Source organism: Rhagoletis zephyria, unplaced genomic scaffold (genome assembly GCF_001687245.7).
Source record: "Rhagoletis zephyria isolate East Lansing unplaced genomic scaffold, Rhagoletis_zephyria_1.1 Rzeph_scaffold_00096, whole genome shotgun sequence".
Classification (NCBI taxonomy): domain Eukaryota; kingdom Metazoa; phylum Arthropoda; class Insecta; order Diptera; family Tephritidae; genus Rhagoletis; species Rhagoletis zephyria.
Window position 1 is genome coordinate 438,604 of NW_016157180.1, and position 17,537 is coordinate 456,140.

The 17,537-nt window shown below is 37.4% G+C and overlaps 1 protein-coding gene across 1 annotated transcript in view; it reads left to right on the plus strand.

Moving 5' to 3' along the window:
* Window positions 1-16,562: 16,562 nt before the first annotated feature.
* Window positions 16,563-17,537, plus strand: part of ced-6 (PTB domain-containing adapter protein ced-6) — a 30,323-nt gene continuing 29,348 nt past the window's right edge. The window contains exon 1 of the mRNA XM_017632254.1: window positions 16,563-17,140. The gene's annotated coding sequence lies outside the window, so the exon portion shown is untranslated. The remainder of the gene's footprint in view (window positions 17,141-17,537) is intronic.

The following is a 17,537-nucleotide window of genomic DNA, read 5'->3' on the forward strand; positions in this document are numbered from 1 at the left end:
AAACGATAGCCCTATTGCGTACATCTGCGGCCTAAATTAATCTCCCTATATAAATTAAAATTTTGTAAATTTTAATTTCATTTGGAAACAATAAAATTTAAATATTACAATAAAACACATAAATTAAAAAATATGTATGTATGTTTGGTAAAAAAAAAAACTATACTTTTATAAATTAAAATAAAGAAATAAAGGATACATAAATAGTCAAAACTTGTCAAAATGTTAGTGTCGTAAAGCTACGATAAGCGCTATACTAGTAAGTCTACTTGTATGTGCTGATGCATATCCGGTCGATTGACATTTTGTAGGACATGGCCATGTTAAAAATACCAGGATGGAAGACAAACGGGTTGAATTGAAAAGCTATGTCACTGGTAGTATTCTGGTTCACAAATAGTTGCTTTCCCTACAGGGTATGTATGAATGTATTCGCGTGTGCTATTACTTGCTAGATTTGTTGCTTTTGTTTTTGTTGTCTTCTTTTTTCATTGTTGGCGGTGTCACTACGATTGCATGATATTCATTTTATTATATTCGCAACGCATTTTCGCTGTTGTTTTTGTTGCAGTCGTTGATGCGGTTGACTTTACTGTTGCATTGCTTGTACGTATATAGGTAAGGTTGTTAACTTTCCAGCTGCAGGTAGCGAGAGAAGAGCTCAAGGAGGAAATATTACTAGAAGCTGATTTCAAAGTAGTGTACTTGTATGTATGTACATTTATTTGTATGGCAGCTAATGAAAATGATTTAACTGAATTAAAATGAAAACCCTTAAAATATTTTTGCGATCCTCACTCTAATATAGTTTTGCCTCTATTTAATTAAGTATCTCACTCCCCACGGACCAGCGCCAGGTTTTACTTCGCTGGTGTAATATGGCGATGAATGGGCGCTCGTAATCCGCTGCCCTTTGAAGCTCCTAAAGTTTTTTAAATATATGCTGCCATTTCGCTAGTTGACGTTCATTCATTGACACCTTCTAGCTTGTGACAAACTGCCGATTTTCGGGTGTAATTTCAATACAATAGCTAATTTTGAAAAATATATCGAGCCCTAACCGCCAAAATAACGTAAGCGACATTTTTTTCAAAATTTTCTTTTTGATGCAGAAATATACCTAGAGCATCTAGATACATTTCTGCATCAAAAAGAAAATTTTGAAAAAAATGTCGCTTACATTATTTTGGCGGTTAGGGCTCGATATAATGAACTGAAAATGGATCGTTATCGTGCATGTCTTTACAAAAATTTGCCTTGGAGCAGGCAACAATGACAGGAAACGACAGTCCGCTATATCCCAAAGGTTGGGAGAAAGCCAGCAGACCAACCAAAGTCATACACACCCATTTGTCGTACGTGCTTTCTGCTAAAAGCCATGGAAAGAAACGATTAATTATTCGACTCGGCACTAATGGCATCGAAAACGAGGGAGCCCACAAACACAATGGAAGGACCAAGTGCAGGCAGGCTTACTGGTTTATGTAAATACCTAGTGAAAATTCGCAATGCAGAAAATAAATAAGCGCAGTTTTTTCCGCCTAGGCCCAAAATGACTAAGGTTATTTTGTGCCACATAAAAAAAGAATGAGAAGAAGACTAAGGCTATCTGCACACTTGTCGTCCAATCATAGTTGCGTTATCGTCTCGCCCTGAAATTTTGAGCCGAGCACATGCATTTCAAAGGAGATCTGCACACTTGTCGTTATCGGCTAGTTATCGGCAAATCGTAGAAGATGCAGAAACGGATAAGTACGGCACTGTCGTTTGCTAATCGTTGTGCACGCATTGTTTGTTTACATTTTATGGGGGAAAATGAGTGAAAAAGTTAATATTTGCATTAAAATTGTATAAAAATTAGTATTTTTTTGCATAAAATCTGTGGAAATTATTAAAAAGTGGATAATTGCATTAAAATTTAATAAATATGAGCGTTTTAACTATAAAATATGACGAAATTGTATTAAGTCTCTGTGTGCATACACAAAACACATTCCAGGAAAAGAAAAGAAGAGATATTACTGGAAAATTACGTCTAGAAATGTTGCAGCACAGTCTATATTTAAAAAATTGCAGGTTTTTGTAAATATTTCGCGAAAATATCAACCAAAAAAAACAGAAAATACCTGCTCCAAGTGAATTTTTAGACGCCAAATGAATTGAAATATCACGACCAAGTGTGCAGAAGTGTAATCGTCATGTAATCGTTGCTTCATGACGATAACTATGACTCAACTATGATTGGACGACCAATGAGCAGAAAGCCTTAGGCGCGACATACAGCGATGGAAAAATATGACAGTGGTGATGGCAAAATATTTTAATTAATACAGAAAATAAGAAATAAGTAGTTTTTACATTTGTAAGTTAACTCCCACAATCCATAAATAACTGATATTTTTACTTCGCAGTTTATAATTAACAATTAAATATGCTATGCTCGCAAGTACAAGTACAAGTATGTACGTACATATGTATTTATGGAACTTTCCGAGCAGATAAGAGAATCGCCGCCAAAATAATAACAAAAAAAATAACAGCATCATTAGCGACAAGAGTGAACGATCGCAAATAGTTACAGCAATGCAGTAATAATGAAAACAAAAATGCAATGTGTCATAAGCAAAAAAATAATAATGCAAGCACGTCAGCAATGGTGTTATCAATCAAAGCAACAGCAACGACACAGAAAAGTCTATAGACTTGGAGAAGATCAGCAGTAGCTCGATTGAGCACGCGCATTTAATGCCGCCAAGTGCAAAGTTTTACATAAACTTGCATACATACATACATGTGCATCGGCGTAGCCAGAATGACATTTAGGGGGGGCGGGGGGCTCGACCCTATTAAGCTGGCATTTCAGGGTACTATTTTTTATATATATGAGGAAAATTTTAAAGTTAGGAGGGGCTCCGGCACCCCCCGCCCATACCTCGCTACGTCCATGTACATGTGTATGTACATTAGGGTGTTCCAAAAAAATGCATGTGAAAAAGTAAAAATGGAATTTTAGTGCTATTTTAAAATCAAAAAATATTTAGGAGACTGCCGATAATAATAACCAATTGTTTATAATACCATTTTTTAATGCTATTGGTTTCTTTAGGTTCTTAGGGGTTCTATGTAGAAAAAGTAGTTACTAATAGAAAATGGGTAAATAAACTAATAAGTATTGTTATTGGAAGTCTCCTAAAGAGGTTTGCGATCGCAAATAATGGATTTCGGGAATTCTAAACCATTTCTACGGTGTAACGTGTTTTTCCCATATAAAATACATTAAGCGACCTCTAAATATTTTTTGATTTCAAAATAAAAAAGAGGTATACTTTTTCCGATATAGCACAATACTAGGGGTGTGAGCTTAAAATTACTTCTTTTTTTTCGAACCACCCTAGTGCACATGGTATGTAGGAACATATTCAGAGTGCGCCTGCATTCATTTCAGATTTAAGTGAATTAATTCCTTTTGCTGAATCCTGATTTCTATTCCGCTATTCCTACTTAATCTACTTTTTCGTATTTTATCACTTAGCATTGATAGTATATTTTTAAGTTGTCACAGGAGTGGTCGGGCATTACTGCAATCCAATTCAGTTCGTAAATTTCTGATTTGCCGCTGGAAAACGTGATTTAGCTTTGGAACTGCACCTTCGCCAAAGTGGCACGTACCTACACACATTCATAGATATCTATTGTGCTTACATACATACATATAATTAGTTTAATATAAAGTGACTCAAACAAGTGGCCATGTATTGAATGTTTTAAGTAATCATATTTTTTTTCGATTTAAATATTTTTTATCTTTAAAAATATTGTACAAGTTTTAAAACCATAGTTTCCAACATCATTCAAAATTTAGGACAATTCAGCAAACTTTCTTCAAAATTTCAAGTTTTGATTTTTAACATTTTTTTTTTTTTTGTTTGTGACCGACTTTTGCACTTTTTTCTCAAATAAGCTTGCATTTCTTAGCTGAAAAATATTTCGAATATTTAAAAAAAAACAAAGCGTGGTCACTTGTTTGTGTCACTGTATTTATATGTATATATTTCTGGTTTCATTGCTGCTGTTTGTCTTTCAATTGCTGACATATTTCTTTCACTTTTTATTGCCCATCTACCTTTGTTCCTCCAAAAACTGTAAAAAAATGTTTCGTGTTTTTTTTTTTTTTTTACTTTAACGCTTATCGGCTAAGCGGTGAAATCAGTTGTTGTATTTATTGCGGCTACCAATTGTTGCCGTTTCTGTTGCTAAGTACGCCTGCACTTTGGAAAATACCAGCACGTCCCACCACAAAAAGTGCCGCAAACTAACAAAAAGCTCCATCAAGAGCTGTTTTTTTTTTTTTTTTGATTTGTTTTTGTAAGTACATATGTACATGTACGTATGCACACGTAAAGGTAAGAAATCATGCTGGCAGTTTTCTCCTCCCGCAGCAATCTTCTCCTAGCAGTCAGTGCTTTGTTTTACCAAATGAAAATTTGTTGTGCATCTTGCACTTCATTCCACTTTTTTTTTTCAACCACTCCTTTTATTCTTCATGCTTTTGTGCATTCCATTTCTTGAGTTGTGTGCTTCCATTGGTATTTTGACAAATTTTTAAGGTTTTATTGACCCGAAAGGTTGCAATTGCATTTCGTGTTCAGACTTATTCGTTTATCAATTTTATTTTTCGGTTGAATTTTTTTTCAATTTTCAATGAGGTTTTTCGTCTTTGACAAAGCTGATACTTATTTTGTTGCAAGTGGTAGACTAGTGTGCAAATATCTTGGCATATAATTAAGAGCAGATAGAAGATTTTTATTGAAGTGATACTTCTTAACCGAGTTCGGAGATGTTTGCGCCGTCTAATATGCGCCGTATGCGTGAACAGAGAATGAACGCCTGCATTAACCGCCAATAAGACAGAGCTAAAAATAAAGACAAAGAGAAATATAAAAAATACATGGATTAAGATCGGGATTAAGGAGAAGATGCACGATAATGATAATGGTAATTAATGAGAATTATAATGATAATGACTTATTTTTCGTGGGCAGGGGGTCGAAAATGCCTATTGCATCATCCAAGCTGTCGTCGCAGCAGTGGTATGTCCGGAATTACACAAATAGTCGCATTGGGTGCCTACTGACCCCAATAAAAGTGTTGAAAAAAAGAGTTTTACAGAACAAAAAAATTAAGTGTTTATTGTGTTGGTGTTGGTAGATTTTTCCGACTCGGTGGTAAGTTGATTTATTTTGGAACGAATTTTTATTTTGTTTATTCTCAAAAATAATAAAGTACTCTATCGTTAACTTAAAAAAAAAAACCATAATTTCGACTTCAAACTTAAAAAAAAAAAAATTAAAAACTTACCTCCGCCAAAAAATGTTACGTTAGTGGTCACATGGGCTCAGCACAAAAGAGAGTAGCGACACATGTGTACGCGACGATGTTCTAGCCGTGACTAGCGTTGCCGTTTTGCTTAAATTTCAGCAAAATTGATTAATTTTTTCCTGACTGTTAAAATTCAAAATTTTTCTTCGTTTTGCAACCTTTTTTACTAAACTATTCAAAAAGAACAATTTTCCTAAAAAATTCATTTTTTTACTCTGAGACAATTTTCAATCAATTTTTCAATTTTATTTTAGGATCCCGTATAAGGTTCCAGGAAATGTTGCTCTATGCAACTCCCGATCCGCGGTTGTCACATTTTAAAACCTCCGAGTATTCTGCAATGAAATCGTTTCTCATAAAATCCATTTGCAGCTCTTTATTATAGTTACCCTTAAGAAGGAAAAGCATAACTTGCTGTAAGTGGTCGAATGGGCTCGGGACTAAAGAGAATAGTGACACATGTATACACGCCGATGTTGTGACCGTGACTAGTTTACGTACCCCGTGGGGGAGTTAGGACACTAGAAAGAGCATGAGTGCGCTCCAAGCACTCCAAGACATATTTTTTTTAACTTGAAATGGCCTTGACTCCATGCGCCTAATTAAGGGTTATGCATTACTTCACATTTATTACTTATCCCTCATTTCACCTGCGTTCAGGTCCCGCTTTTTCCTTATCAGCACTTCCTCTATGAATTCGACTGCCAGTTTGTTCGACACATGCTCATCCAACACTTAGTGTTCCTATTTTTTCTTCTACCTGCTTCTATCTGACACAATGGAGAATGATGTGCTCGGCATCGTCTTCTTCGCTCCCGCAGTAAATGCATGGTGGGCGGACTGGTTTTCTTCTGCAAGAAGGTCGATCGATATTATACCACTTATTACGAAGAATGCATCGTGGGAGACTGTTCGGTAAGCGCACGAGACTCGCAGTGCATTGCACCGATAAGAAAATTTTGCGCCGTTTGTCTACCTTAAGGGACTCTGTCCATAGTCGCTGCCGTATAGGAGGACTGAATTTATTGTACTCATCAGCAATTTTCTCTTCATTTGCGTGGGCTGAGCGCCGCTTACGCTTTAGACGCTTTAGTGTTTCTAGGTAGTTGATTGCTTGCTTAGTCTTCGTGGTGTTTGACAAGACTGACATCTCAAGTGTCACTGGTATATGCTTCTTGTGATCAGGATGAGTTTCGTTTTTCTGGTAGCTAGTTTGAGCCCTCCAGAATCTTACCATGCTTTTATCCTCATCATTGATAAAGATTGATTTGTACTTCTTCAAAGTCTCTGGCTGTAATCACCGCAGCAACATCGTCTGCGCAGGCTACGAGGTTTGTGTTGTGATATTCCAGAGATCTGGCCCGAGAATTGATCCCTGCACTTCTCCCGACGTTACTAGTTACCTGTTTTTGAGATAGCTCCGGATTATCTTGCCCAGATACAAACTAACTTCAAATCTTCAGATATCTAGTGGTTTCCGCTCTATATTGCTTCTTCTTTCCACTTACGTCTTCTATTGTGCCTAGGATGCACCTTCCGGGCCTGAATCCGTGTTGTCTTTCCAATAATCCCCTGGTTGCGTTTATTGCTTCCAGTAGTCGTATATAAGTACGTACCTATGTGCATTAGGGCGGTCCTTAAATGTAGGAAGCAAATTTTTACAACAGATTTCCTAGGCCTCAACCCGTATAGTAGTATAGAAGATATCACATATAAATTTGGGTCCCGATTGGAGACGGTTAAGGCGTGTCGCACGTGGGGCAAAGTTCAGATTACGCTATGAAGACGTCTTAGCCGACTCCAATCGGGAACAAAATTTATATGTGATATCTCCGACTTTAGTAGTATCGATTTTGAGTATTAAATGTAACAAATATTTTAAAATTGTTGGGTCTCCAAAGAGGCATATGGCCTTTGACCCCTTTGCGACCCGCCTTAACCGACTCCAATCGGGACCAAAATGTATATGTGATATCTTTGACTGTGGTATTACCGATTGAGGGGGTGAGACTGAAAAAAATCATTCATTTGGTTTTAAGGACCACCCTAATGTGCATTTATAAGTAGACAGTTGATCTTAAATACACTTAATTTTTACTTTTTGTCATAAACACGTCTATAACATGATTAAAATCCATTTACATATATACATACTAACATACATCTATGCAAATTTATCTCCATCTCGATTAATTTTCATATGAATGACATCAGCTGTTAAAAAAACTCTTCTTCAACTAGCATCATTTTTAGTGAATAAATGCGGTCGCGAATAATCTCAAGTCAAAGCAAGCAGAACAGCTGATGGCTAAGCACTTTGCATGGGCGGCAGTGTTTTTTTTTCATTATTATTCCTTGACTGTTCAAATAACGCTGCAGCTTGGCCACTTGGCTAACTAACTACATATGTATGTATGTATGTATTTGCTTCGTAAACGCTGCAAGTTTCCTAAGGCAATCAAAGCTGCTGGTTACCACTTGCCGTCGACGGTTAGCCAGTGTGTCTGTTTGTCAATCTGTTGGTGGTCGACCAACGCCGCCAGTTGGCAGTTGGCGGCTACTAGCCGTCCAAATGCTGCTGACGTTTCGGTCGGTCGCTCTTACCATGTTTGTATATTTTTTTCGCATTTTTATTTGTTTACCTTTATTTTTACAATTTTTTTTTTTTTAGTATTTATCCGTGCAATTTTGTTGTTATCTGAAGTGGCAGACAAGCAACTTGTATTGTCAGTGCCGTCATATGTACTCGTAGCTGTCTGTCTGTCTGTCTGTTGCTTTTGCTCTGCGACTAGTAACTTCACGACTTTTTTGGCTTTTATGGTTGGGCAAGCTGGTTGGTTCGCTCGCATCGCTTCGAAACTGGGTCTGTTGTGATGAAATGTGGACATGTTGTTGTTTCTATTGCGGCCGTATTAGCTGAAATTGTTATGTTTTCAGCGTGTTCGTGTTGCTGTAGGAATTTTCGCTCATACATACATATGTTCGCATGCTGAATCACCAAACGCCTGGCGGGCCAACAGGTAGCAGTCGTTTTTACGCAGAGAAGAGAAGAATAATGTGGCGGCAATGCAAGTAACAGCAATCAACCGGTTGGCCTAAGTAAGTCAGTTATCGAAGTTTTTAGCCAACAATCAACCATTCATTTAAGCCTTCATTCAACAGTTGAATACATATTAACAGTCTGCAGTTGTTCAAACGCATTTCCTATGCACAGTGGCTCTAGTGGCAGTGCCTGAATTTTGTATACCCCGAAATCCATACAGCTGTGGGAGCATTGCCCATGACGATGGGTGGCGATGACGCGGTCCTGAGATTATTCGAGTCAAAACATCCATTTGACATCTTTAAAATAAAAAAAGAGAAACCCTTCACCATACAAACACATGACTGTCGGATTTATCAGCAGTTTGAATCTGTACTATAATTTAGCTATTTGACCTGAATAATTCTCTAGGCTTATGGCTGTAAATGTGTCTACATTTTAAGTAGCAATATTAGTAGAAAACTTTGGTATACATTGCAGTTATTTTCAAACCCAACATTCGCTGAAACAACAGTGCGAAACTTGATTTAACCAGCGACAACGAGAAGGCTAAAGTCTCCAAGTTCATTAGCCTGGAAAGTTTAAACATGCTGATGCTGCACCAACCTGACGCTCATCACTCCAGTCATAACTGAAAACTGGAAAATAGATAAGAGTCCGGAAAACCTGCCATCGAAGAAAGGTCTTATTGACCAATATCTTTCGTTGTCCAGTAGAGAAAACAGTTGAGACTTTGTTACTTTGATTCGCAAAATGCAACAATTTTGCTTGTCCGTAAATAACCCGAAAAAATAGTCCTAGATTCGGTCGATGGGCGCACTTGGAAAGGACAAAGAAGCGTTGTTGGCAACACACAAGGCAATCGACTGTCCGGTTCTAAAGAACGCTGCTGCTGTGTGTTCGTCGGGGACTAGTAGGATGCAATGGACAATTGTTCAGACCTGTAATAACGCCATACTACCACGGAATGCAGTCTGATCTTAACTGAGCGTCATTTGCTGCCGAGCCTCATCTCAGACTTATCATAACTCATCTCATGGATCTCAAAGACCCTGTTTAGCCATACGTATGCCATCCGCTGAACCAGACGGTCTATAGACAGGTTTAAACGACATTCATCGTGAGACAATCAACACCTCCGTCAACTCTTGCCTTTTAAATGCCGTCATCGCGGCAAAGCCCAACTATCGGAAATAAAGAGTATGAGCTTCATCGTGAAATAGGCACAACTCCAGATTGATTCCGACATACTCAACTTATGTCCAATACATGGAAATGCCCACTCGAACTACATCTTCTTACATCCTTCTCCCTATGATTGGCAGAGCCCACCGTCAGATAAATTGACAACCATACAATAACCGTTAAGTTTCATATTATCATTAATTTATTTCTAAATAAAACAGTGTGACTTTTCCCGTTCTACAAGAAGGTGTTAGAATTTATAAATCCAGTTGGCATATGTAAGTGATACCGACTAACACCAATGTTTTACAGAATACTGAAGATCATCAGGGCTCGCGAGCAGATTATAGGGAAAGAGTTAAAAATTTATTCATAAATAGAATAGCTACTAACCGGATATAGGCAAATCGGAGCAAGTTATATTTCGAAAGATTTGGTGTCATTCCTTGTCAAATTTGGTTTGGAGACAGAGTAATCTTTTGCTCTTCACTCATTTACTTCGGTCACATCTGGAGTATTGCATTACCGTAATTGGTCTAAGCTTGACTAACAAAGAATATGAAATTTGCCACATGGTCGATAGATCCAGAAGTAACCCATTTGCTCGTCTTTCCTTAAAGAAAATTAGACGTTGGAAGATTTTTTGTGCTTCTATCTCACCTTTGCAAGAAGCAAGTGTGACACTTTTGGATATCATCTATTGAAAGAAGAGTACCCCAGCTTTTGGGCGGCTAACAATCTGCTTCGTATTCGGGTGGTTGATACAAGTAATTTTGTTACCCTGCTGATAATAAAACAAGAAATTATTTTCATTTTCAAACCATGTAAAAGAGGTAACCTACAGCTATTTGTTAAGTTACGACCTAACCGAAGAAGAATTTATAGGCTCTCCATTCGATTTTCCCTTCGCGAATCCAGTTACTGCAGCTTGGGAATTTCGGGCGGGGTGTGTCGTTGTCAATGGGAATCTATTTAGCAGCTGTATTTTCAATAAAAACATCTGATGGGACCCAATTGGGAATAAAGTTCAGAACCTACAACACAAACAGCAGCCGCAGTCTGAACTAATTTTTAGAAAGAATTGGGCATTAGACCGGTGCTGCGGTCAAAGCCATCTACATACTGTGAACAACCCTTAGCTTAAATCCCATCTGTTGCCTACCGTAATCGGTAAATGGTTACGAAAACCGACGGATCTTGGCTGAATGCTTTTTTTGCAAGCATTGTTTGTTTGCGGTCCGACAAAAGAAAGGTGTCGGACTTAGCATTGCTGTTTGGAAATTATGTTAGGCCAACGAAATTCAACTTTTTCAGATCTCCACACATTTAATTAACTATAAAATGATTTTAATCACTCGACCTTACAACTTCGCTTTCGTTTTTGTAGCCGTATTGCAGAGTGTTGCTTGGTAAATCTTTAATTTCCACAGTTTTGTGATTTCAAGCGTCATAAAAGCTACTGATTGCTAATTGAGATATGCCAACTAAAATGATTACCACTCCTCCATGAATACAAACAGAGTAGAGATCTCCAGTTACTGTACCTAGAGCACAAGCGCACTTACGGTGACTAAAATATAAATAGGGACGGGATGTTTTAAAAAGATTTTTCCTTTTTTGATTTTGTTTTTTACTTTTTGTTTTTTTTATAAAATTATAACTCACTATCTAACATGCTAAACAAAATTTTAAACTTTGTAAAAGATTTATAAAAATTCTACGATTTTCAACAAATGCTCATCAAAATTGCAAACTTTTTATTCAGAATTTTTAATTTCAAAAAAATTCTAGGTACGGAATTTTGTAGCCCATTAAATTTTAGTATAATGAAGTCTAAAGTGGCTACAAAATACCGTTGATTTTTGGTATTTTACATTTTTGGTATACAAAGTATGTTCGACAATTCTTTTATATGGAGAAAATGACAACTTTAACAAACAACTTTTCAAAAACCAACGGTAAACCCTAGCAACTTTCAACTTACAAAATTATTATTCTAAAATTGAATGCGCTACAAAACTGCTTACTCAAAATGTTTCCAAGAAGTTTAATTAAAAAGCTGGAAATTTTTATAAAATTTCATCGAATTTTCATAATTTTTGTACAAGGTTTGAATTTCAGGCTTACATGGTTTTTATTAGATGACGAGCTATAATTTCACAAAAAAAAAAAAAAAAACAAAAAAAACATTTCCAAAACTTGGTAAAATTTCGCGTCCCTATTTATAATTTCCCCAATGTACATATGTACTTATTTCGCACTGTTGTTGTTTGTTGTGTTGGCATGTAATTGCATTGTAACGAAAAAGTTAATACTACTTTGCTGTCCACTTTTTCGCACGCAACTAGGTAAACACAAATACAACAACAACAAACAAACACAGAGCTACAATCGCAATAAAAAAGTGGATAGTTATAGTATGAATGGCTAAATCTGTGTTGAATGTTAGTTTAGACGGTGTTGTTGCTTTGCCTCATTATTTACAGTTACACGATTCGCTTTTCACAAACAAACAAATCCACAAAAACAATAACAAGAAAAAAGCCTTAACCTAAAAGAAATGCGACTTTGTGGGGGAAGGGAAAGGGGCATACGTACATATATACACATACATATATATTAGCCACAGATGGGGTAGGGTTTGTAGATGGTGCTAATACCCGAGTTGGGAGAGTCTCCGCGCCGCTTCGTCGTGTGACGACTCCACCATAAATGCAACACGATCGCTTTGTCACACTAAAGCCGCCATGCTGCAGCAAACACATACAGCTGCGGTCAAAATAATAGCACCAAAACTTAAAACGATATTGTTTTCAACTCCTGTTTTTGTACTATTGATTTTTAATAATTTTATTTTAATATTGTTGTTAAGCTGTGTACCACGATTATGTTTATTAGGTAAAATGGCAAAAGCAACAAAGTCTAAGCGGCAGAAGTTATAGCTACTATTTCGGAGATCACCACATCTCCTCATCAGACTACTCTTTCTAGACTTCAGCACTATTGATGTGCAAATAATTAATAATTTTCGTTTAAATATAGTTCGACCTATAACAAGAAACCACATAAAATTAATAAAATTTCCAAAAATTTCATCAAAATTTAAAACTTTCTATGTAGAATTTTTATAAAATTTTCGAAATGCTGTTTTATAGCTCATTCATTTTAGTATAAAGCAGTGCAAGTTGTAAGTCGCTGATCATGTTCTTCCATATAACGAAAATAATCAACAATATGGGCAAAAAAAATTAAAAAAAATCAACGGTAATCTTTAGCGAGCTAAAACTTACAGTTTATTACACTAAAAGTGAATGGGCTACAAAACTGCATACTCTAAAATTTTCGAAAAATTTAATGAAACAATCTTAGAGTTTGTTGAAATTTGATTAACTTTATGTAAGCTTTGAAACTTTTACGTAAATGTGTGGTCTCTGTTGTAGGTCGCACTATAATTTAAATGAAAATTATTAAAAATTAATAAATAAACATAAGTTGCAAGATCATTCTGAACTTTGGTGCTATTACTTTGCCCTCAACTGTACATGTGTATATACATATATATTTTTGCATGGATCTATTCACTTTGATATATATGAAGCCGCTTCGCTAAATCGATGAGTTCATACTGGAAGCCCCATTGGTCAGTGCAATGCAATGTAAGTTGCCAGGTGTGAATTCAGGCAACAACATTCGAATGTGCTACTTTAATCAGCTGTTGCTAATCAAATCTCCATATGTATGCACTTACTATGTATTTATACCCACATGCATATGTAGATAGTACATAAATCTAAATACATACATATATCTATGTTGTGCATATGAATGTATGTATGTATGTATTTGTGCGCTGATGATTCATACACAGCGTTTATCGCTTAGTCCCCCCCTGAGAAGAATTCAGGATAAACGGAGTCAACCTTATGAAGTCTGCAGCTTGAAAATCTCAATGTGAAAGTCATAAGAATGTCTAGAACAAGTTCTTTTCAAAGGCTCACAGGCAATGTGAACAGCAAATAAACTTAGTGCGTTTAGTCCCTACACGCTGAGGAAGTGAAACTTTTTCCTAGTCTTAAACTTAATCTTAACCTTAATCTTAGTGTTCATCTGGATATTTTGTCTTCAGCTTTATCATCTTCACTCTCATCATCTTCGTCACCATCTTCATCTTCATCTACATCTTCATCTATTTCTATATGGGATTTTCACCTGGTCCAAATAGTGTGTTAGGTTAGGTTAAATTGGTTGCCTGTATCTAGTTGCGGAACGAAGCAAGCTTGGGCCCAGTGAGTCCGTTGAAGTACCAGTTTATGAATTCCGAGACAGTTAAAGAAAAATTAGTTAAATTAACGTTATTTAGCCGCTGCTAGGACAGGGCAGCCACAGAGATAGCTGAAGTCAATTTCAACCAGACCCTTCTACCCAATAAAAAGGTTGCCGAAGCTTGGCCGGTCAGCTCGACTACAAGTACGAACTGTCGACCATCTTGTATTTATCTTCTCTAAGAGGTAGGATTTATGCCATAATTTATTGGTAGATAGCGGTGTGCCCACATGGTAAGTGGGGTTCCCTTCTTCGCAAATTCATCTGATATGCAATTACATTGTATGTCTCTATGACCTGGCACCACCCACACTAAGGGGATAGAAAATTTAGCAGCTAACTTCTTAAGCACTTGCCAGCATTCTATTGACGAATAGCTACTTTTAAAAACTTACTTACGAAGATGATGCACTTTGTGTGCATTCTGATTTTTGGGTTTTTTAGGCCATTTTTCGGTTCATCCGGAACCGTTTTTCGAGCCTTTTGGAATCGATTTATGGTTAGGTGCTGGCAGCAATCCAACAAGAACTGCTTGCTGAGCAAGATGTCGTGTCTCGTTGAGCGGCATCAGAAGTCCTCCCGGCGCAATGCTAAGTACCGTGACCGTAAAGGTTAGTTAAAGGACCTGGACAAAAAAGTACCAAAACACAATGTCTGCTCGCCTAGCTATTTTCAACTAACGAATGACGTAGTTTTTTTTTTTATATGTACATATTTCTTTTAGATGTTGGTTGGTTGGTAGAAGTGCCGCCTGAGCACTCGCTAAGGATCCAATTAGAGTGGATAACACCATTTTGGTATGTTTCCTCTGGGTTCCCTAATATTATTGGCTTTCATAATTCGACAGTTTCGTGAAATCACTTGGATTTTTCGATTATTTAATCAATTTATGTTAGTAATGGTCTTAGCCAATTCATCAGTCCTCTACTTTTATCGCCGCTAACCCGAATAAGAATTATTTTAGACTTTGTTGCCGATGAGGCTAGTATCAGAAGGGCCGCGTGGCTATCTGCAAAAATGTATGATTTTCGTAAACATTCGCAGTATCTTTCTAATTCTTTGCCCTCTCCATTTCCAGCACTTCAGCGGGATTCATGGTTCTAGCCCAGAACTTTTCTTCCATGTGAAAAAGTTCTGAATGCTTTTTACTTTAATTTTCATCTTTAGTTCAGAAATTTCGGTAGTCGACGAGTGGGAGAAGACATCCACCGTCTCAGAGAACACATCCGCACCCACACCGAAGTCCATTTTGGACCCGTCCGCATTGACGTCAGTAGAACTTTCCTCGACCATCCTGCCACTACTCCGATTCCGACTACATAGAAGGAGACTTCTCCTGAATTACCTGATTACCTAAGCTTGTCGAGAATTCGGCTATGATCGTACTGCTGCGCTCTCCAACAGCCTGAGTGTTTGAGTATTTGAACTAGCCCCTTTGAATTTACAGACTGATTTCTAAATTTCATTGAAGAAATCAATTTGTAGAAACCAACGCTTAAAACCTGTTTTTCATAAAAGTATTTATCGAAAATCTATGTATGTATGTATGTATATATAAATCGTATTTCGCTAAAACCCATTATGTCTAGTGGCTGAGAACTGCGTAATTTCTCGACGACTGCATGCGCCTTCAGTCAATCATGCAGCCAGCCAGCCAGCCAGCCAGTCAGTCAGTCACTTAGACAAGCCATGCAACTGGTTCATGATAATTGTAGACTCCATTGTTTTGTTATTGTTGTTACTTACTCCCAATAAGTGGGACCGCTTATCAGCTTTGTGCATGGTACGCATGTCGGTAAGCAAGCGAGCACTCTTTTTGGGGGCGTCATGACATCGTTCAGGCGTTGTGGATATGTATAGCCAAATGGGACATATTTGAACAAAGGCATTTACATGTACATATATTTCTTGCCTTGTGTACACTTTTTTTTGCTTCTTCTACACCCACTTGCACCGTCCACCCGCGGCTGTGCTTTGTTGTTGGCCGCCCCTTTCTCTTTTCTCACTATCGCGCTCTAATGCTTACTTACTTCTATTATCTACATACATATACTCCTTTGCATTTTACAACAGCAATAAACTACTTAAGTCTCTAAGAAAAAAGTAAGCTTCCAGCACTCATTCAAGTCAAAATGCTAACCAACTGACTGAGTCGTCGTAAGCGCAGTCAGCGCGCTCAACCGAAAAAAGTGAGATCAGCAGTTGAGTGCCAGTGAGCATAGTCGTTGTTGTGCCTATGAAGACAGTGCGCTAGTCGCTAAATTTTTCGGTACCAAGTACCCAAGTTACGGTCTCCAACGTTGTCGAAACCTCCGCCGTTAGCGCAAACTTTTCACAAAAGACCAAAAACGAGAAAAAGAGTAATGAAATTAACTGCGGAAAAACAAAATATTTTCCAAACTTTTCTAAATAAGTATGCATAAATTGCTCCAAAGCGTTCGACGATCATGGTAAGTTAAATGCTCCATTGTTGCTATTTCGGCTATGTGTGGTGGAGCTATTTTGGTGTGGTGTGTGTTCGCATACTCTCTGAAACCTCATACTCAAGCGTGGTGTATTATTTTGCTCTGCATATGGAGCTCGATCGGGCATCTGCTTGTTTGCAGCCGCATTGTGGTGACTCGCGACTTGAATAGCTTGCCTCCTGGTTCGTCGGTTTCGCTGGTGCGCTTTTCGTGCGCTCTTTTCGCTGCTGCTGACTACTAACTGCTATTTTCGTCTCAGTCAAATCCAAAACCTTCCCAAACGATCCCATCTGCCGGCCCAACGTTCAAGCAGCATTTCAGTATTTGGTCAAAGTGCTCCGAAACTGGTCGTGTTGTTGCTTGCTCGTCGTTGGACCCGCGCTTGTTATATTCGCTATTACATATATACTAGTATATTGGGAGCTTGCCATCCTCGCCGCGCTGGTCTCCAATACCTCGACCAAGCTTTGTCTTCTCCAACGTATGTTGTTGGGAGACTATTGAAAATTTGGTTGTGCCGTAATTTGCAATTTAATGCTGGCGTGAAATAAAAAAAAAAAAAGTTTCAACTACATTTAAAAAACGGGGAGCGTAGAAATTCTTGTTTTCATTGCGAATAATTGCGCATAAAATTATTGAAAATCCCCAGTTCGAAAAGTAAATTGTAGGTAAAAGGCAGTACGTACATACATATGCAAAAATTTGAGCAACGAAAAGCGCTGTATTGATTGCTGCGATTCGAAAGGTGTGTATGCTTCGCTAGCGAACTCGTGAAATTAGACCAAAAAAACAAATTTTCTAAAAAAAAGGTAATTGTAGGATTACTAAAAATAAAAGCAAATAAATTTGCGAAGTGAAAATTTAGAACGAATTTGCGGCTTTAACACGAAAACAGGTTTTGTAGTCAATTACCAATAAAAGCAGCGCCAGCCATAACAATTTCACACTCATACAACGAAAAGTAGATATGTATATGTATATTAAAAAAAAAAAAAACATAACGCAAAAATGTGCATTAAACAACAACGCAAAATTCACTGGAAATTTTCAAACAAACAACCCAGAAAAAGACTTAACAAAAAACGACACAAGGTCTGTACGATCTTTGTCGAAACATTGCTAAAACATCGTCAGCGCAACAC